This window comes from Vulpes lagopus, chromosome 5 (assembly GCF_018345385.1).
Source record: "Vulpes lagopus strain Blue_001 chromosome 5, ASM1834538v1, whole genome shotgun sequence".
NCBI lineage: Eukaryota > Metazoa > Chordata > Mammalia > Carnivora > Canidae > Vulpes > Vulpes lagopus.
In genome coordinates this window covers 90,125,408-90,137,680 of record NC_054828.1, presented here as the reverse complement: position 1 = coordinate 90,137,680, position 12,273 = coordinate 90,125,408, and the positions used below count along the sequence as shown (strand labels likewise).

General features: G+C 39.6%; 1 protein-coding gene across 3 annotated transcripts in view; it reads right to left on the bottom strand.

Moving 5' to 3' along the window:
• The window catches only part of CTNNA2 (catenin alpha 2), a 1,087,920-nt gene that overhangs the window by 382,578 nt on the left and 693,069 nt on the right, over nt 1–12,273 (bottom strand). The gene's annotated exons all lie outside the window — the stretch shown is intronic.

Genomic DNA, 12,273 nt, shown 5'->3' with positions numbered 1-12,273 from the left:
AGGAAGGTTCTTATGAAAGACCCAAGAAAAGCAAAGCCAGTAGCTAGAGAGAACTCCATATTCAGGAGCTATACAAGATTTCTCTGAAGTTCCCCAAACCATCCTTTCAAGAAGCACTTATATACTTTCTAAATACTACACTTCGTGGAGGAAATATAAAAAATGCCTTCCCAGGTATGTGCAAGGGTCTATGATACTCTAAATGAAAAACTAATTGATGCTTTCAGGAGAAATTTTAAAAATTCACCAAGGAAATGATATATGAGTTTTGAGAGCTGAGAAGTTCTCCAGGCAACAAAGGCCACTCTAGAGTAGAAAAAGAATATGCCAACTGAGCAGAAGCTCAATGAGGTTAGCCTACAAGCAGGACTGAAGGGAGAAATCTGGATGGGGAACCTGGGTGAGGTAGACATTTTGCCCAATAGGAAAAAAGATAAAACTGAACTAATAAGAGTTTATTGCTTGGTGAGTTCCAGATAGAGACTACCCCAGGTGGAGTCGTCACACAAAGTAACCTTGCAGCAAATAAGATCACAGAGAGTAACTTCCAAAGCCACTACTGTACAAAGCCACAGCTGCTCAAGCAGCAGTGAGCTGGTTCTTTTTATTTAGGACTTGGAATGAAAGTTCAGATGGGGGAGCTTTATCAACACATGTAAAGGTGGGCATCATGTTGCTCAGGTGGACACAGAAAACACGCCTATATATGCACCCTATGTTATGTCCTGAAGCTGTGCTCCTTCTAGTGCAGAGACTCTAAGATTATAATGAAGCAGAGGTAACTGACAAGGGGGAGGGGTTATGAGCATGTTCTGAGAGTGGGGAGAAACTGGATGTGGTCTTGAGCTCTGTCTCATGTAAGGAAACAAGGCCTTGCTTGGTCCTAGTCTGGAACCATATCTGTTAACCTTGAGTCCAGACTTCTGCAGAGACAGCTAGTGGATTTGTTAGTGTGGTCTGAAGAGAAACAATAGCTGATTAGGGAGAAACAGTTTGCTGGAAAAACAAGCTTTACATTTTCTGCTGGTTTTAACTTCATTAACCCTATGGGGCATGGTTTCAATTCTGCAAGAATAACTCAAGAATGTAAGTTAGGTCAATCTTTCCTTTTGAAACAGCACTGGGAGTCTCACCATTAATTTAGTGTTCTGATTTGGCTAGGTTACTTCCTGGCCTGGCAGAGGCTACTGGGAGGGGGGATGCACTCCCTTTGTTCCCTTAAAATCCTTAACTACTGAGGTTTTTGCATTTCTTTGTAATTGTAATACCTCCTGGAAAGTTCTGCAGGAAATGTTCAGAGGTGAAGTAGAGCTGGCAGGGAAGAGATCACTGAAAATTTCTGGGGACCTAAAATGCCTTCTTTTGTGTCCCACAAGCTCTGTTTCTTCTTTCCTTTTCTGGGGACCCCTAACTCTTTCCACTTACAATGTCAGTTTAATCTGGAAGACAACGATATAAGGGACTTGGGTATTGGAAATTGAGAAGCACAGAGAAGAGAAGATCCCCAAGAGACTGATCACCATAGCACACTGCAGAAATCACCCCCATAAGCCCAGAGAAGGTTGGCCTTTTAATTCTCTTGATACTTTCCCAGATCCCTATGATGACATGGGAGCTCCAGAGTGAAGACTATTGAGGTATAGGTTCATAGCTATGAGACAAATGAGTACTTCTGAAGTCTAAACTCATGAGAGTACAGTCCTTCATCAAATTGTAAGGTGTTCCCAATGCTTCCTTGGACATCCAGAGTCCTCATATTGACTTGCCTATCCAATTGTCCTCTTATTGGCTTGGCCCTTTCCATTTCCTGCCACCATGACTTGGATTTTTCTGCAGAATGTGACCTGGCCTCATAATGTAAGAGTCCCCACATCTTATTCTCCCATGTTTCTGCTATTTGCAAATAGTTATCTAATCCATAAAACAAATTTGTTAAAAACTGTTAATGGTCCATTCATTTGTTCAACAAATTTGATGGGGCACTTTCCATGTGCCAGGCATTGAGTTAGGGACAAACAGGGCTAGGCAGGGCTAGGTAGGGGGCCATGGAAGCAGGCTCACAAAAGTCCCAAAAATGCTGAGGTGTAAAGAAACCTGAGATAAAGAAACAAGCCAGACCACCCTGGTCTAGGTGTGGGCTGGGAGGGTGTCTTTTTATGATGGTCATCTGTGACCAACAAAGAATAACCAGAGCCCAAAGAAGAAGTAAGCCATTAAAGATGTTATCAATAGCCCTTATTCAATGGTGATATCAATAGATAATGTTAAAAGGATCTAGGTTCCCTGATTAGGCTTCCAATAAAAGACCAACCCTACAAGCCCTCCGTGGCAACCCTGTCAGGACCCTTCTCACTTCTGAGACCTTGCTCTGTATCTTTACTTAAAAAACTTCCGTCCCTTTACTCACTCTCCTGTGTTCGCAGGATTCATTCTTTGTTTCTGTGAGACAAGAACCAAGCTCTCTCGTATCAGCTTTATGCACTGGGATATGGCAATATCAGAAATAAATAAGAGCAAAACCACAAAATCTAGCATTTTCACAGAGCTTACATTCTAGTGGGGGGAAATACACGATTAAAGACAAACAAGGAAAAGATGGAGAATAGGCAATGGTCCATACCATGAAGAAAAGTGTAAAATATGAAAAGGGTGGTAGAGAAGGGTTGTAATTACTGAGAATGAGACAGATGAATGAAAAATTGAAGGACCCCAGGGAGCACACCATGCAGACACCTGCTGCACGAGGACACACAATTGCAAACTTTTTGGCAGGGGTGTCTGACATAGTGTAGGACTAGCAAGGGGGCCAGGGTGGCAAGAAAAGAGTGATAAGGAGGCATTACAGAGCTCAGAGGCCTACAGTGGAAGGGCTTGGTGCTGGTCTTATAGGCCACTGTTAGGACTTTATCTGAGTTGAGATTAAAGGCATTGAAGGGTTTGAAGTGACATCTCAAATTTAGGTTTCAACAAGATCAATCATGATGCTGGGTGGGACTAAACAGAAAAGGGCAATGGTGGAAGCAGAGAAGAGCCAACACTGTATGTTGTTGCAACAGTTATCAGGTTAGAAATTATAAAATCCTAGACCAGATTGTTAGCAGTGGATGTTGTAGGAAGTCGGGACATCGTGGCTTTGCTTTGGTGGTAGACTTGACAACATTTATTGTTGGGCTGGATTTGGGATGTGAGAGAAAGAGGAGGTTAACTTTGCAATTCACCTTTTTGGTTACTCACCAATTGGCTTGAGTAACCGAGAAGGTGAATTGCAAAGTTAACCTTCTTCCCTTTCCACCCACAATTGTTAATAATTATGACTAAAAATATTGTGTCTTAGTCTTCCTCCCTCCATTCCTCTTTCCCTCTACCAGGCTTGTGAATGCAAGGAATTGATGCCACTGACATGTTCTAAACTTAGGTACAAGAGAAAGTCTTTTCCATCTGAGCTCTCTCTCTAAACCACCTTTTAAATGTGTCCAGAGTTCCACCAAGAGATTCATTTTTGGAGATTCTGAAAAGTTTGGTCTTTAGGACTTTCCAATAAAAATAGCTATGCCTTTGGAGAGAAAACTCTGATACTATTTTTCAAACAAATAAATTGACAAAATAGTTGTCTTATAGATTGGGTTGCCAGTAAATATAAAAGCATCCAGTTAAAATTGAGTTTCAGATATAGAATAATTTTTTTTAGAATGTCTAAAGTATCACACTTTTGTTTACCTGAAATTCAAATTTAACTAGATCTCCCATATTCTATCTGATAGTCTATTTGTACTTGAAAATATGTGGAGTTGTTAAAAGCTAGTCCAGGACAGAAGAAAGAACATAGAAAAGATGAGGAGAAGAGGGAGACACAGTTTTTTCCATTTCTCTCTTTACCCTGGATTTACTCCTCAAGCTTGGGTCTTTAACAGCCAGTGGTTTTAAAACTGTAATTTGCAACCACAAGAGATGGTCCTTGGAGGAAATAAACATGGAGAGATTTAAATAAAACTTATAGCCTTTGGAAATCACATTTTCAAAATGTAGCCAACTCTGTAATTAAGTTCCAAATTATTTGGTGCAGTTGGTTTGGCTAACAGATGGAATGGTATTTTTGTTCATCCTTCATCCCCTGAGTTAGTTTCCAGAAATCCTGAGTGGTGTGTTTCAAGTTATTGCCTGAGTGACAGTTACATGTGTCTAATAATTTACTAGAATCAATGGATTTCTTTAAATGAATGCAGTGAACTGTTATTTATATAGACATGAATAATACATTTATAAGGGGGAAAAGAAGTTGGGAAATACTTTTCAAAATGATGTATTGCAGTAATGATAAGTAATTATATACCAACATACTACTTTCCGATAAGATGTAACCAGTGCTATTTCAAACAGTCTTTTTTCCAGTTGTCCTCTGTGATTCATATTACAGTGGAATCTGATCTGATTAGATTAGGTAGCCTTCTATCTACAAGGCAGAGAGCATTCACAAAAAGACTCTTACAGATCAGTCTTATATATAAAACCTAGCCAGATGAGACCCTCCAAGCTTTAAAATGTTAATTTGATCCTTATATGGGATTTTCTCCTAGATATTTCATGTTTACTGTATACAACTGTGTTATGTACCACTCAAAACAACCCTCTGAGGTAGTTATTCCTTACATCTTCATTTTTTGAAGAAGGAAAGTGATACCTTGAGCATAAAAAAAACTTGCCCAATGTCTCATAATTTATGATTGGAAGACCCTTCTCATAGCTACATTATATGAATTGATTTAACTGCCTGGGGATATTTCCCAATGTCAGTGTAGACACACACACAGACACATACACATCACTACCATTACCACTGCATACTCTACAAATATATTTCTCAATTTTACATGGGCAAAGAAGGAATAGAGAGAGGCTCTGTTTCTTGCTATTAGATGTAAACTCATTTCCCTAGATTTATGCCTTCCCAAAATATTGAAACCTCTGCCATTCCACTAATAGCCAACTAGTCCATGTCTACTAAAAGGTCATCTCATATTTCAAGGTAGACTAGGATGTTGAGAAACTGCATGTATGTAGGATTTTGTGTTTTGGTGGGGGAGGAGACTTTATATTTTCAAAGATTACTTTTCTTGGCAGGAGCTTCCAAATGCATTTCTTTGCCCTCCACTTAGCTACTCACTCTTATTCTCAAGCTTCCAAAGTTTCATAAAACAACCATTTAAAAATACCAGGGTAGGTAGCATTTAATTATTGAATCCTTTGGTAAGCTGAAGTAACTGTTATGTAAGTATCTCTTCCATACTCTGTTTGACTTTTTGCATATTTTCTTAAGAACCTCCTCTCTGAAGCCTCAACCATGTTTATCTGATAGGCTATGTGAAGTTGTCTAAGACTGGAATTATCTGAGTTAAAAAGTTTACTACCCAAGAAAATGATGGTACTACCTCTGATATGCTAATTCTTTTCAGACTCAAAAACTGTGATTTGATGAGACTGTTACACAAGTCAGGGCATTGTTACACTAAGAGCTCTATGAAGACATCAGCTAAACTACAAACTTTGTCCGAAAAATTTCTTCACTAAGAGAATGTGGTTTGGGTTTGAACCAGTTATTTTACATGCTATAAGTCCATAGTCCATTGCACATACGGTGATCACTTCCTTGATGGACTAAGAGAGATCATTAAGCTCTGTACTCTACCAATGGCAAGGAAAGACTTGTAGTACTGGAAGAAATGTCTAAGTCTGCCCATTTCTATCTTCCTAGGCATAACTTTTTTTTTTAAGTTATGGAATATTGGAAAGAAATTAAAAACAAAACAAATATAAAACTACCACAGGATTTAATACAGTTTGGAGAGAGGGGAAAAAAAAAAAGTAGCACCAACTTGGTTGCTCATAGGAGCTGGCAGGAAGCATAAATGAATGAAAAGGGCCAAGTGAACAATAGAAAAGGGTGGAGACTATGGCAAAATGCTGATATCTCCTCTTCCCCTCATCTGAAATAGTTCACCTTCATACTTAAATAAAAATTATGTTAGCCAAATAAACACACCTGGATTTGACCTGCTTACAGTCAGTTTTATAACCTATGCTTTGTGGCCCCAATTCCAGCCAATCATTCACAACCCTACATTTCTTAAGTCAGGATTTTTGCTAAGTTGATCAGAGCTGCCTTGGTTGCTGGCAAGTTTGACTCACATGAAGCTCATCGCACTTCTATGGAAATTCCAGGGGAATTCTGATTTTAAGTTGATAATTTATAAAGAATATTGTAATTAAACATTGTAATTAAAATACTTATAATAAATGAATATGTATAAGAAGGGGTGGGAAAAACTACTCATCTATGCCACATAGCTTGATGAGAGAGGGCTTAGAATTTTCAAAGTAGAAGGACCATTTAATAGTCAGATTGTATGGTTCTATAAATAAACTTATTTCTGATATTGAAAAAAAAGAAATTTCAAGTTGAAATTTGCTGGGCTTATGTATGATGGAAATAGACTACTTTATTTGTATGAATGATACAGAACAATACTAATTCTCTCAAGAAATATCTAAATTAGGGACGCCTGGGTGGCTCAGCAGTTTAGCACCTGCCTTTGACCCAGGGTGTGATCCCAGAGTCCTGGGATCGAGTCCCACGTCAGGTTCCCTGCATGGAGCCTGCTTCTCCCTCTGCCTGTGTCTCTGCCTCTTTCTCTCTCTGTGTCTCTCATGAATAAATAAAATCTTTTTTTTTTTAAGAAATATCTAAATTATAGGAGCAGTGATAAAATTAAAATTCAGGTAGACTTTTAATATAAAAACTCAAGCTCTAACAGCAAACAAGATGATACAATCTAAGCCACTATTGTACATTACAGTCATAAAAACTTGCATGCTGTCTTTAGGAGACCACTATTTCTCTCACTGCTGCATGGAAATACATAGACCTCTCATTTGTGTATACTTTGCTACTTAAACATGTTCTAGAAAAGTCATAAATTTCATCAGATGCCTGCAGGCTAGTCAAGAAGCCCCCAGCATTTTCAACATCCAGACTGCCTGTGGGTGTGTTAATCACTTTCTGGCACTGGACTAGTATAGTGGTCACCGGTTTATACAAAAAAGTTGAAAAATGAGTTTTTCTTTTTATTGTGATAGTCTAGCCTCCTAAGAGTTGTCATATGTATCCCATATCAATGATTCAGAGTACAATAAAATACACTTAATGGGACTGAACTAAATTAAATCTTCCTTCAATGATTTACAAGACAGTATGGGATTATTCTTGAGAATATAAATTTTCACTATAGAGGACCTGAGATGGTAGAGTACATGTAAGAAATTAGACCAAGTCTTGTCTTAGATTTGTCTTTCTAGATATTCAAATTTCAATTTTCTTGCCATGTTTCTCTAAATGCAAGATGTGGATGGTAATCAGAGGATTACTGAGTAAGAAACAATAAGGATTACTGAGTAAGAAGCAATAAGGAAGGCTGGAAAGAGTATGGTCTGTGAACTTGGGTAAGTCATTTAATCTCTCCGTAACATGGTTTTGTCACCCGTAAAATGGATATGGCATGTGTATATCAAATGAAACAAAAATAGATGCAGAACAGTTTTGCCAGTTTAAGAACACTACAAAGGAAGCAGAGATCTCTCTAGAACTGATAGATTGCTTTCTGCACCTGTACATTGCTTTCCATTATGAGATGGCAATTTTGCTTTAAGACTGTGCCAGTCCAAAAAAAAAAAAGACTGTGCCAGTCCGTGCTTGCATTTGGGGTTCAAGACTATGAGTGAAACTATGCCTGGCATGGGCACAATCTTCAGGGCAGCAGCTGCCACTCCAACTCTTGGTATGGTACACGTTTCCAGAAATGCAAGAGCTGAGCTCTGTGGATTTACAGCTTCTGCAGACTCTGGCCCACTGCCTGTTTTCCAGAGCCGACCACAGCCACTTCAAAGCACAAGCAATTCCACATCTACCTGGCCTTCACAGGAAGTCCTAAGAGGGCCTGCTTTGGTAAATTCCTTCTGGTCACAAAAGAAAACATAGGATGAAGCAATCCTGCCCTCTCTCCTACTCCTCTCAGACTCTCACTGAAAAATCACCTTATTCAGCCTTCTGTTGGCTCCACTTTGGCATCCTCCTGGCCCTCATTACCTAGCCCTTACCAACTCATCCCTCAATTCTCTCCTCAAATGCACCTTTTTAAGGTTCCCCAGACTTACTCAATTCCCTTGTTTAGCACATACTGTCATTTTTAATTATGCATTTGGGTGGCAGGTTATTTTAATGTGTTTCCCTTGTTGACTGCAAGCTCCATGAGGGTGGGGACAGTATCTGTCTGCCCCTTCGTTAGAGCTTCAGATCCCAGCAGTGCCTCCAGTATGAGAGTGGTGCCAGGCAAAATCCAGTTAGGTTTTCAGTTAGGACGCACATCATGTAATGGGGTCCAAAATTTTGCTCCCTTTCAGTGTAAGCCAGATTTATTGCCACTCTTCTCAGTCCTTTCTTTCAATTTTCTGCCCCTCTTTCTACTATCTACCTGCTGTATTTACCTCTGACTGCTGTTGATAGAGTTTACCATATTTGTTAAAGGTCTTCCCCTCCCTGCACTTCACATACACTGAGAATTTGTGGGAAGGTGTTTTAAGAACAGTGAGAATGTGAGAAGGGAGAAAGAAGGGAGAGGGCGCCACCAGGAGGACCAGCTCATAAGTGTGAACGAAGATATGACCATAGTTCTCAGGAAATATTGTCCTGAGGTGGCATCCCTCAGGGGACTGGGAGCCAGACACTGCTCTTTCTCAACTGGTTCCTCCTTGATCCATAGAACCCATAAAATGCTGTGGGTGACTTTTTCAATTCTCTCAGGGATGGTACATAAGTAACGCCATTTTAAGATTTATAAGAAAGAAGTTAATTTTTACATATTATGGACACCTAATGGCCTTAAGGGCTTAACCTTCTTGCAGAATCCCAGGTGAGAGAAAGATGCTACACAGGAGACAGTGCATCCAGAAGGGATTAGGAAAATGCTCTGTGCTGGGAACAGGTGGTAGGACCCAGGCACTGATCAGGAAGTTTGGCCTTCTCATTCTAGGTAAGTGGCTTACCCCTTGGTTCACTTTGCAGTCCAGTTCAACTATGATGGATCCACAAGCAACTTCCTCCCATGAAATATAGCCAGAAAAGCAAAACAAAACAAAAAGGATATTTTTTTAAATACTGGGCATCAATTACTCTTTATTGAGAGTGGTTCAGTGAGAAGAAGTTGGATGTCAGGCTAGCATAGGAAAATTCCTACTAGCTCCCTAGTGAAGAAGAAGGCACAGCAAAATGTGTAACAAACCACCAAGCTTGCAGCACACCTGAGGTGTAGCTCAGGAACCAAGGAAGCTTTGTAGGCGAAAAGCTGGCAAGACACAGGGACACAGCTGACAGTGGCCCACAGGCTTCTGAAGAGAGCCCCCCCACACACACCCTTAGCCACCTACCACCATCTGTGCTCCACATACGACTCAACCACGCTTGCCCACATAGGACTGTCAACCACGCTTGCCTGTGGGTGACGGCATCAGCCACTAGTTTTCTCTGATTGTGTGTCCACCCACCCCCCTCACAGGGAGAATCCCCAGGCAAGAGGACCCTCTGGGGAGAGTGACAGGAAACATTAGTATGAGGGACTACAAGGCAATACATTCAGAGAAAAATAATACACATTCTACTCCCAGGATGGGGAATTAGGAGTGATGTAGGAAACAGCCTCATCTAGGCAAATCCCATGACTGAAGCAAATCCCATGACTGAAGCAATCCCAGCATCATCTACTCCAGTACTGTAATTCCTCAGATGGGGAAATGTGAGACTATACAAAGTCAAACATGATCCAAGTCAGAATTAGAAACTATGGGTTTCTAATATGGTTGAAACCCATAGTTTCATAGAAACTCATAGTTTAACACACCTAGCTGGCCATCAGAATCAGCTGAAAGTAAGAAATACAAACATCTGGATTCCATCCTAGAGCTACTTAGTCTGAAGTTCCACAGCTGGGACAAGAGTCTTACCTTCTCAAAAGCTCCCAGGTGATTTGGCAGATTTGGGAAACTGTCTCTCAGCCTCCTCCCATCCCAGTTGTTATTTCTGTCCATAGACAATGATAAAGGAAGGTAACCAAGGTCTCCTCTTACTTCTAGAAGCTCACGCATTAGCTGAGGAGATGAGGCACATGTGGGAGATACGTGAGGACACACAGACTACCATATGATGAATGGATTGTAGAAGGGAGGTGCAGCAGCCATAAATCTAAGCACAATAACCAGAGAAGGGGAGCTCAGTGTCATTTCTCAGGTTTGGGAAAGCTCTTAAAACTGGATTCTGAGTCATTTACATTGAAATAGGTGAAGAAGGGAAGGGCTGGGTCATTTCTAAATGTCTCCTGAATCCTGGGCACTTTTCCATTCCCAAAGCTACTTTCACTGCCACCCCTTTGTCTTAATAGCTGAATTCCCTTGCTTTAGTTTTCATTCACACACCCCTAACTGATATCCCTTCTTTCAGAACTCCCTTCTCCCATCTATCCTTCAAATTGCTGCTGGAGAAATGTTTCACAAATACAAAGCTTTCACAGTGTTCTTCTGCCAGAAACTCTTCCTAAATCCTTCCCATTTATAAATTAAGGTCTAAATGCCTTAAAAATGCTACCAAGACCCTTCTTAATTTAGGTTTTGGATGTATTTAACTTCATTTTCAATGCCGTCCTTTTTACACCTTGAGCTCCATCTTAAAAAAAAAAAAGTTGTCCCTCAAAGATACCACTATGTCTTTGCACATGTCTTTCTTCCATAAGGCATGCTCTCATCATACCTCTGTCCTCTCCTCTCAATTTCTACTTAGGAAATCAACACACATCCTTCAAGTTCTAGCTGAACTATCACTTCCAAATTAACAATATTACACTACCCCAGAGATATTTTCAGTTTAATAGTTAGAAAAGTTAAAGAAACTGAACTCTAAACAATGAAATTCCAGACATCAACCAATAATGAGGACACTGATGGGCATTCAAGCCACTGAAATCACAACTTCTAGACAAATGTCTCCTTTGTCAATGTATAAAGTCAAAATCAAATGGAAAAAGATGTGAATCTCAGTTCATGAAGCAACTTCTGATACATTTTTACCTAGAACAAAGGCAAACCACCTTCTTGTGAGATTGGTAAAGATACAAATATATTGTTGGGGCTGATATCCAAATCCAGATGAAATTTTTGGACTCATTTATGGAAATAAGCAACTGGGAAATGCAATTACTATTTGTAAATCATTTTGCTATAACCTTCTCCTCCAATATCGTTAAATAGCAAAATGCAACTGATGCTATTTTAGCTACGAGCAGAAGAAAATAAATCCTTGTAGCAACAAGCATCTGTCAAGGGATTTGACGTTCTCCAAAATACTCCTTGGTATTAAGCAAGCAATCTTTCACTTCTAAAAGGGATTCTCATTGATATGTATGAGCTAAGCACGCTATTATTTATGGTTAAGTGCAAATTGATATGTTTAAGAAAAATGCAAAATTAAGAGATGTGTATATTAAAAGACCTAAGGTGGTAATTATGCATCCAGTGTGGATAATTTAAATATAGTGGCATTACAATATGCTTTCATAAACCTGGGGATGGCTCCAGAATGCAATAATGAATCGCTTTTAAGAGGTCTGCACACAAAATTACAAATAAGCAGAGTTGCTCTAGAGTGCATTCTGTGGCTGTGAAAAACATTTCAATAGAGAATACAGTGGAACAGTGGAACCACTATTAGACTGGAGGTTAAAGAGTAGAGCTGTTCGGTACTGTTGGTAGAGTTTTCTGGGATGACAGAAATGTACAACAACATTTCTGTAGCAGTTTCTTTAACAACCTAGTAGCCGTTAGCCACATCTACTTATCAAACACTTATGCTGTAGCTACAGTGATTGAAGAACTGAATTTTACATTTCATTTCATTTAAATTGTAAATTTAAATCTAGTCTCCTAGGACTACTGGATAGCATGTTGAAGACTGAACTTTAGGTTCAATCCTTCCTATGAAATTGACCACACACAAGCCTCTAACCCTTCCGGTTCTCAGTTTTTTTCATGTACAAAGTTGCTTTAACAAAATAACATCTAACATTCTGTGTATTTATAGATTTTTTATTCTTCCTGCCATACCCCCACATCATCAAGTGGAAACAGAAAACAAATAAAAATCAATAAGGACCTCCTACTGAGACCAAGAACCCGATTAAG